Source organism: Aegilops tauschii, chromosome 1, assembly GCF_002575655.3.
Source record: "Aegilops tauschii subsp. strangulata cultivar AL8/78 chromosome 1, Aet v6.0, whole genome shotgun sequence".
Lineage (NCBI taxonomy): Eukaryota > Viridiplantae > Streptophyta > Magnoliopsida > Poales > Poaceae > Aegilops > Aegilops tauschii.
This window is the reverse complement of record NC_053035.3, coordinates 203,752,984-203,766,840: the sequence shown is the minus strand read 5'-3', so window position 1 is coordinate 203,766,840 and position 13,857 is coordinate 203,752,984.

The following is a 13,857-nucleotide window of genomic DNA, read 5'->3' as shown; positions in this document are numbered from 1 at the left end:
TTCTTTGAAGGAATTCATAAGAAAGCTTCTCATGATCAGATAAGAGAGTGTTATGATGACTTTGAAGATTATCAAACTTGGACTGAAGTCTCTGAAGATTTTCAGTCAAAGTTTTAGTGCGATCCATTTCTTCACCCATCATATCATCACTTTTTTCTAGCATATTTTGAACCTTTTCAAAAGCCTTTTGTTGTTTCACAACAATCTTAGCAAGTTTAGAGTAGCTAGGCTTGAGGTTTTCGTCAGATTCATCCTCACTTGATTCAGAGGAGGGATATTTGAGTACCTTGGCACCCTTTGCCATGAAGCAATAGGTGGGAGCATAGTCATCATCATCGTCATCAGCCTTGTTGTGGAAGCCATTTTCTTCAGTGTTGAAGATGGACTTGCTGACGAACGGAGTAGCGAGGGCTAGGCTCGCCACACCAGATTCTGACTCCTCAGATGCCTCCTCTTCCTCATGTTCCTGAGATTCAGCTTCAGAGTCCATTTCCTTGCCAATGAATGTCCAAGCCTTCTTAGAGCTGCTCTTCTTGTGAGATGAAGACTTTGAGGATTTTGATGATGAAGACTTTGAAGATTTCTTCTTATTCTTTGAGTCATCAGAACTGTAATCCTTGTATTTCTTCTTCTTTGATTCCTTTTCCCACTGAGGACAATCTTGAATGTAGTGGTCAGGTTTCTTGCACTTGTGGCACACTCTCTTCTTGTAGTCACGGGATGAGGAATCATCACTTCTTGAGGATTTTCAAAAGCGACCACGTCTTGAGAACTTCTGGAATTTCTTCATGAGCATTGCTAGCTCCTGGCTCAGTTCTTCAGGATCACCAAGGCTGCTACCAGAATCTTCACCTTCAGATTCAGACACTGCCTTGGCCTTCAGAGCACGTGATCTGCCATAGCTCGGTCCATAGAGATCTCTCTTCTCAGCAAGCTGGAACTCATGAGTGTTTAGTCTCTCGAGGATATCAGCGGGATCAAGTGACTTATAGTCTCCACGTTCTTATATCATCAATGCCAGAGTATCAAATGAGGAATCAAGTGATCTCAGCAATTTCTTCACCACCTCATGGTTGGTGATGTCAGTGGCACCAAGTGCTTGAAGCTCATTTGAGATGTCAGTGAGGCGATCGAAGGTTTGCTGAACATTTTCATTGTCGATTCTTTTGAAGCGGTTGAAGAGATTGCGAAGAACGTCAACTCGAGAGTCACGCTGTGTTGAGACTCCTTCATTGACCTTGGACCTATCCCAGATAAGCTTAGCTGTCTCCAAAGCACTCACTCTACCATACTGCCCTTTTCTCAGATGGCCACATATGATATTCTTCGCTTCAGAGTCGAGTTGCTTGAATCTCTTCACTTCAGCAGCGTTGATGGTAGGAGTGACAGAGGGGACACCATTCTCCACAACATACCAGAGATCGTTATCAATTGCCTCAAGATGCATTCGCATCTTATTCTTCCAGTAGGGGTAGTCCGTCCCATCGAAGGTAGGACACCCAGTAGAGACCTTGATCATACCTACGGTCGACATAACTAAAACTCCAGGCGGTTAAACCAAAGTCACACAAAACAAGGGAGTACCTTGCTCTGATACCAATTGAAAGTGCATTAAGTCGACTAGAGGGGGGTGAATAGGCGATTTTTATGAATTCTTCACTAAGGAATTTTAGGGTGAGGAAATTCCTGAGCGAAGAACTACTTGCAGCGGAATAAGTACTCAGATGCACACATGACATAACATAAACATGGACATCATGATGAAATGAAAACAGACACAAAGTATAGGAAGCGTAAACATAGGATAAAACATGATGAAGACAACCAGACTGAAGAAATTGAACTGAGGAAATTGAGAAAGTCTTCAATCAAAGTCTTCAAACAGATTGAAAAAGCACACAACACGGTAATGAGGAAATGGAAGGGTTGAGGAAATAGAACCAGTTAGCTCCGTGAAGACAATGATTTGGTAGACCAGTTCCAACGGCTGTGACACTTGTACGTCTGGTTGGAGCGGCTAGGTATTTAAACCTGAGGACACACAGTCCCGGACACACAGTCCTCACCGTATTCTCCTTGAGCTAAGGTCACACAGACCTCGCCCAATCACTCATGGTAAGTCTTTAGGTTACTTGCAAACCTTCACAAACTCGGTCACTCGGCAATCCACAATTTCCTCTTGGATGCTCTAGACCATGATGCCTAACCGTCTGGAAGATGCACAGTCTTCAAAGGTAACAAGCATCGGATCCACACAAGAATAATTTCTTCAGTGATGCTCAATCACTTGGGTTTGTAGGTGTTTGGGTTTGGGTTTTCCTCACTTGATGATTTTCGCTCAAAGTCCTCGGAGGATGGGATGCTCTCAATGACAAGTGTCATTTACTCTCGGAGCAGCCAACCAGCTAGTGGTTGTAGGGGGTGGCTATTTATAGCCTAGGGAGCAGCCCGACATGATAAGACATAAATGCCCTTCAATGATATGACCGTTAGGTGGGTAGATATTTTGGGACAGCTGGCGCGTAGCAACGGTCGGAAATTTGAGGCTCAAAATTCCTTAGGACTATCAGGTTCCTCACTTGTAGGCAATCCGCACTGGCGAATTCCTAACTCCTCAGTCAGAGAGACCAGATGAACTTCGTCTCTGTCACTGAATAAATTGACTAAACTGTATGAGATTTCCAATGGCTTCACTCGAAAGGATTGGTAGGGGTAGGATTTTGAGATGAGCATCACTTGGAAACTTTTCCTTAGTTTTTCCTCGACCCCCTTTAACAGTACGGTGTTTCCTATGACTCAAGAAAGAGAAAATGAAACTACGAAAACAAAAGTCTTCACGCTTCATGTTCCTCGTATGAATATCAAGTCTTCATGGTCACACCAATTTCTTCACTTTGAAAGTCTTCAGAAATCCAAAGTCTTCATTCGAAGACATTCATTTTTAGGGGTCGACTTTCTCTGTAAATATCAAACTCCTCATAGACTTATAGACCTGTGCACACTTACAAATGCATCAGTCCCTTCACCTATAAGTCTTCAATACACCAAAATCACTAAGGGGCACTAGATGCACCTACAACAACCCACCAGGGCGCGCTTGGGGGGCCTGGCGCGCCCTGGTGTCTTGTGGTCACCAGGTGGCCCCCCTTCGGTAGTTATTTGCTCCAGTATTTTTCATATATTTCAAAATAATTCTCCGTAAATTTTTAGCTCATTTGGAGATGTGCAGAATAGGTATCTCTGACGTATCTTTTTTGGGTCCAGAATTCCAGCTACCGGCATTCTCCCTCTTTGTGTAAACCTTTCATATTATGAGAGAAAAGACATTAGAATTACTCCATAAAGCATTATTATAAATAAAAACATTATAAATAATAGTAGGAAAACATGATGCAGAATGGATGTATCAACTCCCCCAGGCTTAGACCTCGCTTGCCCTCAAGCGAAAAACCGATATCAAAAAACATGTCCACATGCTTAGAGAGAGAGAGAGGTGTCGATAAAAACAAAATACGGACATAGCAACATCATGCTTATTATTATAACAGCAACAAACTTTATCATAAAATTTTATCACATAAATTTATCATATAACTTCTCATGAGCAAGTAACAATTCATCACAACATCGAAGTAAAAGCATCAACTCTATTGAAAACCAAAAAACTCTGTTCTCAGCCAACTTTGCAACTACAATTCATCATCTTTTCAGGAAGGGTCCCGCGTCGGAGCCTTTTGGCAGGTCCACATACTCAACCATCATTTAATCTTCTATGATTGCTAACACTCACCATATACCCAGAGAAAAAAGTTTCAACCGGACACATAGAAAGATAGAGGCTTATAGGTTCGCCTCCCAACATATTCACCTCAAGGGTGATGTCAACAATAATAACTCATGCTCACTCATATCCAACTGGATATATGTGCCTAGATCTTTCCTCACCACATGATGCTTGCAAAAATAGAAAATAAAAAAGGGAATAGGGAAGAATTCTTTGACTCTTGCATAAAAGTAAATACATGAAATTAAAAGATAGGCCATTCGCAGAGGGAAACATAGATTTTCATGCACTTTTTAGTTTGTATGCCAAATCCCTTAATGCAAAAGAACGTCACCTTATATTGCCCCTCTGATATCAACCTTTATTATGTAGTCCGTCGCTTTTATTACTTTGCTATCACAAGTTCGCACAACGCTCAATTTTCTCTTACACTAAATGATCAAACACATTTAGAAGCTATTTTTATTGCCTTATTACACCGATGACAACTTACTTGAAGGATCTTAGTCAATCCATAGGTAGATATGGTGGACTCTGAAAACAAGATTTGGATTTAGGGTTTTTGGATGCACAAGTAGTATCTCTACTTAGTGCGGGATTTTGGCTAGCAAAGATATTGAGCAAGCACCACATGTTGAAGGATCTATGCCAATATAACTTCCATGTGAATATGAACAAACATAAATCATTACGTTGTCTTGTCCAACGTCAATAATTTTGACACATAATATCTAATGGGGGCTCACAATCATAAAAGATGTCCAAGAGAGTGTATTTGCATGTGGATCTCCTCTTCCCTTATTAATTCATTCATGAGTTGCATCATTGACCAATGTTGGGTTTGTCAATCTGCAATAAATTCTACCACTTATACTTTTCATTATGTGATGTCACTACTTACCATAAGATTAGCATATGATCTTTTTCAAGTATTTCTTTTTATTTGATTGCAACATAAAAGTAAAGACGCAACAACTCAAACTAAACTTTATTATATAACTCTCACTTGAATACTTAGATGGATAGATCACGAAAATGAATACTCGAAGATAGATCATGCTAAACTTTTATTCAACTAATCCATGATAAAACTAAAGATCGAACTAAAATAGGTAAAGGCAATAAAAGTGATGGTGATACAATACCGGGGCATCTCCCCCAAGCTTGGCAAAAGACAAGGGGAGTGCCCATACCCACGTACTCAAGTCTCCTTTGGTGTGGAAGATGATGATGGTGGTGGTCATGAGGTAGTAGTGTCACACTTCAGGCTCAGAAGGTACTCCAATCAACGAATGATGCTCCGGAGAGCGATGATTTGCTCTTGCAACAGAATATTTTCACGAGTGAGATATTTGTTTTGAACACGAACCGTTTCGAAGGCCCTAAAAGCTTCAATTTTAGTAGGGGTGAGATGATTGTAGTATGGTTGAAGGATATCTTCCTCTTCTTCTTCTACCAGAATGACCTGCCCTCCTTCTTGAACTTGATCTCCCATAGCTTCCTTGTCCTTATCCTCCTTGATGGCTTCTTTTGGTTCCGCTCTTTTCAATTCTATCTTCATCAACCAAGCATCATCTTCTACGTTGTTGGAGGAAGGAGAAGACATGATGCCTGGCTTGATAGATCTGACAGAAAAACAGCAAGAAACAAGAACAGAAGATTTCTCCATGATGCGGTGGTCAATACGTTCGGGGGGTATATAAAGATTTTTTATCTTGGGAAACAAGCAAACGGGAGGAAAACAGAGTCTGGAAGATTCCCGAGGTGGGCACAACCCACCTGGGCGCGCCAGGGAGGGCAGGCGCACCCTAGTGTATCGTGCCCTCCTTGTTTGCCTTCTTGGTTATTTCTTATTTTCCAAATTTTGTTATATTCCAAAACTGTCAGAAAATATTTTTGGTGATTTTTCGGAGTCCGTTTACTTACCGTATCACGTACCTCCTCTTTTTCAGGATTCTGGAGTGTTCTGGAATGTTTCTTTTACGTGTTCTTCCGGTGTCATGGTTTGGATAATATTGCTTTCAATATTAATAGGCGTACCTGAGATATAATGTTTGATTCTTTGTCCATTGACCACCTTCGGGTTAGTAACTTTGACATTATTGAACTTGATAGCTCCAGAGCGATAAACCTCTTCGATAATATATGGTCCTTCCCATTTGGAAAGAAGTTTCCCTGCAAAGAATCTAAAACGGGAGTTGTACAAAAGAGCATAATCTCCAAATCTGAATTCTGCTTTTGGATTCTTTTGCCATGCCATTTTTTAACTTTTCTTTGAATAATTTGGCATTTTCATAAGCTTGGGTTCTCCATTCATCTAGTGAGCTAATAACCTCTTTTCACCGGCAAGTTTTAAATCATAATTGAGTTCTTTAATTGCCCAATATGCTTTATGTTCTAACTCAAGAGGCAAATGACAAGCTTTTCCATAAACCATTTTATAAGGAGACATACCCATAGGATTTTTATAAGCTGTTCTGTAGGCCCAAAGTGCATCATCTAATTTCTTAGGCCAATTCTTTCAGGACCTATTGACAGTTTTTTGTAATATTAGTTTTATTTCACTATTGCTAAGTTCAACTTGCCCACTAGATTGAGGATGATAGAGTGATGCAATTCTATGGTTAACATCATATTTAGCAAGCATTTTATAGAAAGCATCGTGAATAAAGTGTGAACCACCATCAGTCACTAAATATCTAGGGACTCCAAACCTTGGGAAAATAACTTCTTTAAGCATTTTAATGGAAGTGTTATGATCAGCACTACTAGTTGTAATAGCTTCTACCCAGTTAGTAAACTAATCAACATCAACCAAAATAAGAGTATACCCATTAGAGGAAGGAAAAGGTGCCATAAAATCAAAACCCCAGACATCAAATGGTGCAACAGCAAGTGAATAATTCATAGGCATTTCCTGACGCTTACTGATATTACCAATTCTTTGACATTCATCACAAGATAAGACAAGCTTACGTGCATCCTTGAAGAGAGTAGGCAAATAAAAACCAGATTGCAATACCTTGTGAGCATTTCTATCTCCCGCATGATGTCCTCCATAAGCTTCGGAGTGACATTTCCGTAGGATTAGTTCCTGTTCATGCTCAGGTATACAACGTCTAATAATACCATCTACTCCTTATTTATAAAGATGTGGGTCATCCCGAAAGTAATGTCTTAAATCATACAAGATTTTTTTCTTTTATTGGTATGTGAAACTAGGTGGTATATATTTAGCAACAATGTGATTAGCATAGTTACCATACCAAGGAGTATTGTGAGAAACATTTATTGCAGCTAGTTGTTCATCAGGATTACTATCATCAATAGGTAGTGGGTCATCAAGAATATCTTCTAACCTAGACAAGTTATCTACTATGGGGTTCTCAGCTCCTTTCCTATCAGTGATATGTAAATCAAATTCTTGTAGCAAGTGAACCCACCAAATGAGTCTAGGTTAAGCATCTTTCTTTTCCATAAGATATTTTATAGCAGCATGATCAGTGTGAACAATTACTTTGGAATCAACAATGTAAGATATGAATTTATCACAAGCAAACACAAGTGCTAAAAATTCTTTTTCAGTAGTAGCATAATTTGTTCGGGCACTGTCTAGAGTTTTACTAGCATAATTGATTGCATTTTTTATCAACTCTTTGTCCTAGAATGGCACCAGCAGCGTAATCACTAGCATCACACACAATTTCAAAAGGCAAGTTCCAATCAGGTGGTTGAACAACAGGTGCAGTAGTTAAGGCTTTCTTAAGTGTTTCAAAGGCTTCTACACAATCATCATAAAAAACAAATGGAATATCCTTTTGTAAAAGATTACTAAGAGGCCTAGAAATTTTAGAGAAGTCTTTAATTAACCTCCTATAAAAATCATCATGACCAAGGAAACTCCGAATACCTTTGATGTCCATGGGACATGGCATTTTCTCAATTGCATCAACTTTAGCTTTATCCACCTCAATACCTCGTTCAGAAATTTTATGCCCCAAGACAATACCTTCATTCACCATAAAATGGCACTTCTCCCAATTCAAGACAAGATTAGTTTACTCACAGCTCTGCAAAACTCGATCAAGGTTGCTTAAGCAATCATCAAAAGAAGTACCATAAACGGAGAAATCATCCATGAAAGCCTCAACAATCTTTTCACAAAAATCAGAGAATATAGCAGTCATGTATAATTGAAAGGTAGCAGGTGCATTGCATAAACCAAAGACATACGTCTCAAAGCATAGGTTCCAAAAGGGCAAGTAAATGTGGTTTTCTCTTGATCAGGTTATGAAACAGGTATTTGAGAAAACCAGAATATCCATCAAGAAAACAAAAGTGTGTGTGCTTAGACAATCTTTCTAGCATTTGATCAATAAAAGGTAGAGGGTAATGATCTTCTCTAGTAGCTTTATTTAATTTTCTAAAACCAATTACCATTCTATAACCAGTAACAATTCTTTGTGGAATAAGTTCATTTTATCATCAGGAACAACAGTAATACCTCCCTTTTTAGGGACACAATGAACAGGACTTACTCATCTACTATCAGCTATGGGATAGATTATACCTGCTTCCAGAAGCTTTAGTATTTCAGTTCTTACCACTTCTTTCATCTTAGGATTCAAACCTTGTTGGTGATCAACAACGGGTTTAGCATCAGGTTCCATATTAATCTTGTGCTGATAGAGAGTGAGACTAATGCCCTTAAGATCATCAAGAGTATATCCAATAGCAGCACGGTGCTTCTTCAGAATTTTTTATAATCTTCCTTCTTCATGTTCAGAAAGGTTAGCACTAATAATAACAAGATATATCTTTTTCTCATCAAGATAAGCATACTTCAAAGTGTCAGGCAATTTTTTTCATTCAAACATAGGATCACCTTTAGGTGGAGGAGGTCATCCAAGAGTTTCAATAGGCAAATTGTGTTTAAGCAGAGGTTGTTGTTCAAAGAATATTTTATCTATTTCATTTCTTTCATGCAAGTGCATATCATTTTCATGGTCTAGCAAATATTGTTCTAGTTGATCAGTAGGAGGCATGGTAATAGAAGCAAGACCAATTATTTCATCCTTACTAGGTATTTCTTTCTTATGAGGTTGTCTACTAAACTTAGAGAAATTAAACTCATGAGACTCATCACCAAAGCTAACACTGATAGTTTGTTTATGGTAATCTATGGTGGCATTAACAGTGTTCAAGAAAGGTCTACCAAAGATAATGGGACAAAATTCATCTTGTGGGGAACCAAGAACTAGAAAATCAGTAGGGTATTTTATTTTCCCACACAAGACTTCAACATCTCTAACAATCCCAAGTGTGTGATGGTGTCTCTATTAGCAAGTTTAATAGTAACATCTATGTCTTCTATTTCAGCGGGTGCTATACCATTCATAATTTCTCGGTATAAGGTAAAAGGAATAGCACTCATGCTAGCACCTAAGTCACATAAACCATGATAACAGTGATCTCCTATTTTAACTGAGACAAGAGGCATGCCAACAGCAGGTCTATGTTTATCTTTTTCATCGGGTTTGGCAATTCTAGCAGCTTCGTCATAGAAATAAAGAACACGCCCATCAATATTTTCTACCAGGAGATCTTTAACCATAGCAACACTAGGTTCTACTTTGATTTTCTAGGAGGGTTTAGGTGCTTTAATATTACCTTGCGAACCACAGTTGAAACCTTAACATGTTCCTCTATCCTCACAGGGAAAGGTGGTTTTTCAATATAAGCAGTAGGCACAACTGGATCAACATTGTAAATAATAGTTTCATCTTTAGCTATGACCGGTTCTTTAATTTCTTCTTTAATAGGGGGTGATATTTAAACAACTTCTCCTTAGGGAGATCAACATGAGTAGCAAATGGTTCACAAAAAGAGGCTACTATCTCAAAGTCAAGTCCATATTTAGTGCTAAACTTGTGAAAAGCATCGGTATTCATAAAAGATTTAACACAATCAAACTCAAGCTTAATACTTGACTCTTTACCTTCATCGAGTTCCCAATCTTCAGAGTTGTGTTTAATTCTTTCTAAAAGATCCCACCTAAATTCAATACGCTTCTTCATAAAAGAACCAATACAAGAAGTATGGAGCATGGATTGATCATCACGAGAAAGCCGAGCATAAATATTCTGAATGATAATTTCTCTCGAGACCTCATGATTGGGGCATGAATATAACATTGAATTAAGCCTCTCCCAAGCTAGAGCTATACTTTCCCCTTCACGAGGCCAAAATTTATAATATATAATTCTGATCAAGTTGAACTAGATGCATAGGATAATTTTTTTGGTGAAATTCCAATTTCAATCGATTCCAGTTCCGCGATCCAATATCATTGCATAGCCTATTGATACGTCTCCGTCGTATCTACTTTTCCAAACACTTTTGCCCTTGTTTTGGACTCTAACTTGCATGATTTGAATGGAACTAACCCGGACTGACGCTGTTTTCAGCATAATTGCCATGGTGTTATTTATGTGCAAAAATAAAAGTTCTCGGAATGACCTGAAACATCACGGAGATTATTTTTGGAAATAATAAAAAATACTGGCGAAAGAATCAAGGCCAGGGGGCCCACACCCTTTCCACGAGGGTGGGGGCGCGCCCCCTGCCTCGTGGGCCCCCTGGAGCTCCACCGACCTCAACTCCAACTCTATATATTCGTGTTCGGGGAGAAAAAACCAGAGAGAAAGATTCATCATATTTTACGATACGGAGCCACCGCCAAGCCCTAAACTCTCTCGGGAGGGCTGATCTGGAGTCCGTTCGGGGCTCCGGAGAGGGGAATCCATCACCGTCGTCATCATCAACCATCCTCCATCACCAATTTCATGATTCTCACCGCCGTGCGTGAGTAATTTCATCGTAGGCTTGCTGGACGGTGATGGGTTGGATGAGATTTATCATGTAATCGAGTTAGTTTTGTTAGGGTTTGATCCCTAGTATCCACTATGTTCTGAGATTGATGTTGCTATGACTTTGCTATGCTTAATGCTTGTCACTAGGGCCTGAGTGCCATGATTTCAGATCTGAACCTATTATGTTTTCATGAATATATGTGAGTTCTTGATCCTATCTTGCAAGTCTATAGTCACCTACTATGTGTTATGATCCAGTAACCCCGAAGTGACAATAATCGGGACCACTCCCGGTGATGACCGTAGTTTGAGGAGTTCATGTATTCACTATGTGTTAATGCTTTGGTCCGGTACTCTATTAAAAGGAGGCCTTAGTATCCCTTAGTTTCCGCTAGGACCCCGCTGCCACGGGAGGGTAGGACAAAAGATGTCATGTAAGTTCTTTTCCATAAGCACGTATGACTATATTCGGAATACATGCCTACATTACATTGATGAATTGGAGCTAGTTCTGTGTCACCCTATGTTATGACTGTTACATGATGAACCGCATCCGGCATAATTCTCCGTCACCGATCCAATGCCTATGAGCTTTTCACATATTGTTCTCCACTTATTTACTTTTCCGTTTCTACTGTTACAATCACTACAAAACCCAAAAATATTACTTTTGCTACCGTTACTGTTACTTCCATATTACTTTGCTACTAAATACTTTGCTGCAGATACTAAGTTATCTAGGTGTGGTTGAATTGACAACTCAACTGCTAATACTTGAGAATATTCTTTGGCTCCCCTTGTGTCAAATCAATAAATTTGGGTTGAATACTCTACCCTCGAAAACTGTTGCGATCCCCTATACTTGTGGGTTATCAAGACTATTTTCTGGCGCCGTTGCCGGGGAGCATAGCTCTATTCTTTGAGTCACTTGGGATTTATATCTGCTGGTCACTATGAAGAACTTGAAAGACGCGAAAACAAAAATTTATCCCTCAACTACGAGGGGAGGTAAGGAACTGCCATCTAGCTCTGCACTTGATTCACATTCTGTTTTGAGTAAGCTTGCGACACCTAAACCTGCTTCTGCTATTAATTCTGATATGTCGCACATTATTGATGATGCCACTTCTGCTATGCATGATACTTATGATGAAACTACTTCTATGCTTGATACTACTGTGCCACTTGGTGAATTGCTTGATGAACAACTTGCTAGGGCTAGAGAGAATGAAATTATTGAAACTGATAATATTGATGAAAGTGATGATGAAGACTCTCCCAATAAATATGAATTGCCTATTGTGCCTGAGGGCTATGTTATGAAACTGCTAGAGACTTTCTTACTTGCAATGATAGAAGTGATCTTAAGAAATTATTAGCTAAGCTTAAACAAAAAAATTGAATGCTAGAATAAGGGGATCATTTGTAGCCTTCTTCGATAAATAAGAGTGTCGAACCCAACAAGGAGCTAAAGGTAGAACAAATATTCCCTCAAGTTCTATCGACCACCGATACAACTCTACGCACACTTGACGTCTGCTTTACCTAGAACAAGTATGAAACAATATTGCAAGAATAAAACTATGAGTACTTTGTGAGAATAAAACTATGGATAAATTGCAAGGTAATAAAAGTGGATAGCTTTTGTTAACAAGAAAGTCATTTGTCCCTAGGCAATCGATAACAAGTACCAGTAATCATTCTTGTAATTTTATATGAGGGAGAGGCATGAGCTAACATACTTTCTCTACTTGGATCATATGCACTTATGATTGGACCCGTAGCAAGCATCCGCAACTACTAAAGATCATTAAGGTCATGAAACCCAACCATAGCATTAAGTATCAAGTCCTCTTTATCCCATACACAACAACCCACTTACTCGGGTTTAAGCTTCTGTCACTCACGCAACCCACCATAAGAGAATCATGAACATATTGCAACACCCTACGGCGGGGGCCCCTCACATTTGCGCGAGACGGAGGGCACCGTAGGACAGCACCATAAATAAAACATACAATCCACAGGACAAAACAGATCTACTCAAACATCATAGGATAACCATAGATCATTGGGAAATAATATATGGAGTTGAGCACCATGTTTAAGTAGAGATTACAGTGGGGAGAAGAGGTGTTACACCCCTGCATAGAGGGGAGAAAGTTGGTGTTGATGGTAGCAAGATTGTTGATGTAGATCGCCATCACAATCCTAGCCCCGGCTCCACTCCGGCACCACCGGGAGAGAGGGGGAGAGAGCCCCCTCCTTCTTCTTCCTTGGCCTCCCCCTAGATGGGAGGAGAGTTCCCCCTCTGGTCCATGGCCTCCATGGTGGCGGAGGGTGGGAGCCCCTCCGAGATTGGATCTCCCTCTATGTTCTCTTCTGTTTTGCGTTCCCCAGATCTAGCTGGAAACCATTTCTTATATTCCGGGAGATCCGTAACTCCGATTGCGCTGAAATTTTAACATGATTTTTTACGGATATAAGCTTCCTTGCGCCCAAAGTAGAGACCCAACCGACCTATGAGGTGAGCATAAGACACCTGGGCGCTCCTGGGGCCTGGGGCGCGCCCTGGTGGGTTGTGGGCACCATGGGCCCCTGTTTGCATTGATTCCACCTCCCAAAAATCACATATATTCCAAAATAATTCTCCGTTAATTTTCATCACGTTTGGACTTCGTTTGATATGGATTTTCTGCAAAACAAAAAACATGCAAAAAACAAGAACTGGCACTGGGCACTGGATCAATAGGTTAGTTCAATAAATCATATAAAAAGTTGCCAAAAATATGTGAAAGTTGTATAACATTGGCATGAAACAATAAAAAATTATAGATACGACGGAGACGTATCAGCATCCCCAAGCTTAATTCCTGCTCGTCCTCGAGTAGGTAAATGATAAAAAACATATTTTTTTATGTGTAATGCTACCTAACATAAACTTGATCATATATCTAATCATGGCATGAATATTTAGACATAAGTGATTCAAAGCAATAGTCTATAATTTGACATAAAGACATCAATACCCAGGCATCCCAACAAACAATGGTGTCTTTCAAAATATCAAAGCTAAAGAAAGCTATCCCTACAAAATCATATAGTCTTGTCATGCTCTGTCTTCTTAACACAAAGTATTTATCATGCACAACCCCGATGACAAGCCGAGCAATTGGTTCATAATTTTTAACGCGCTTCAGC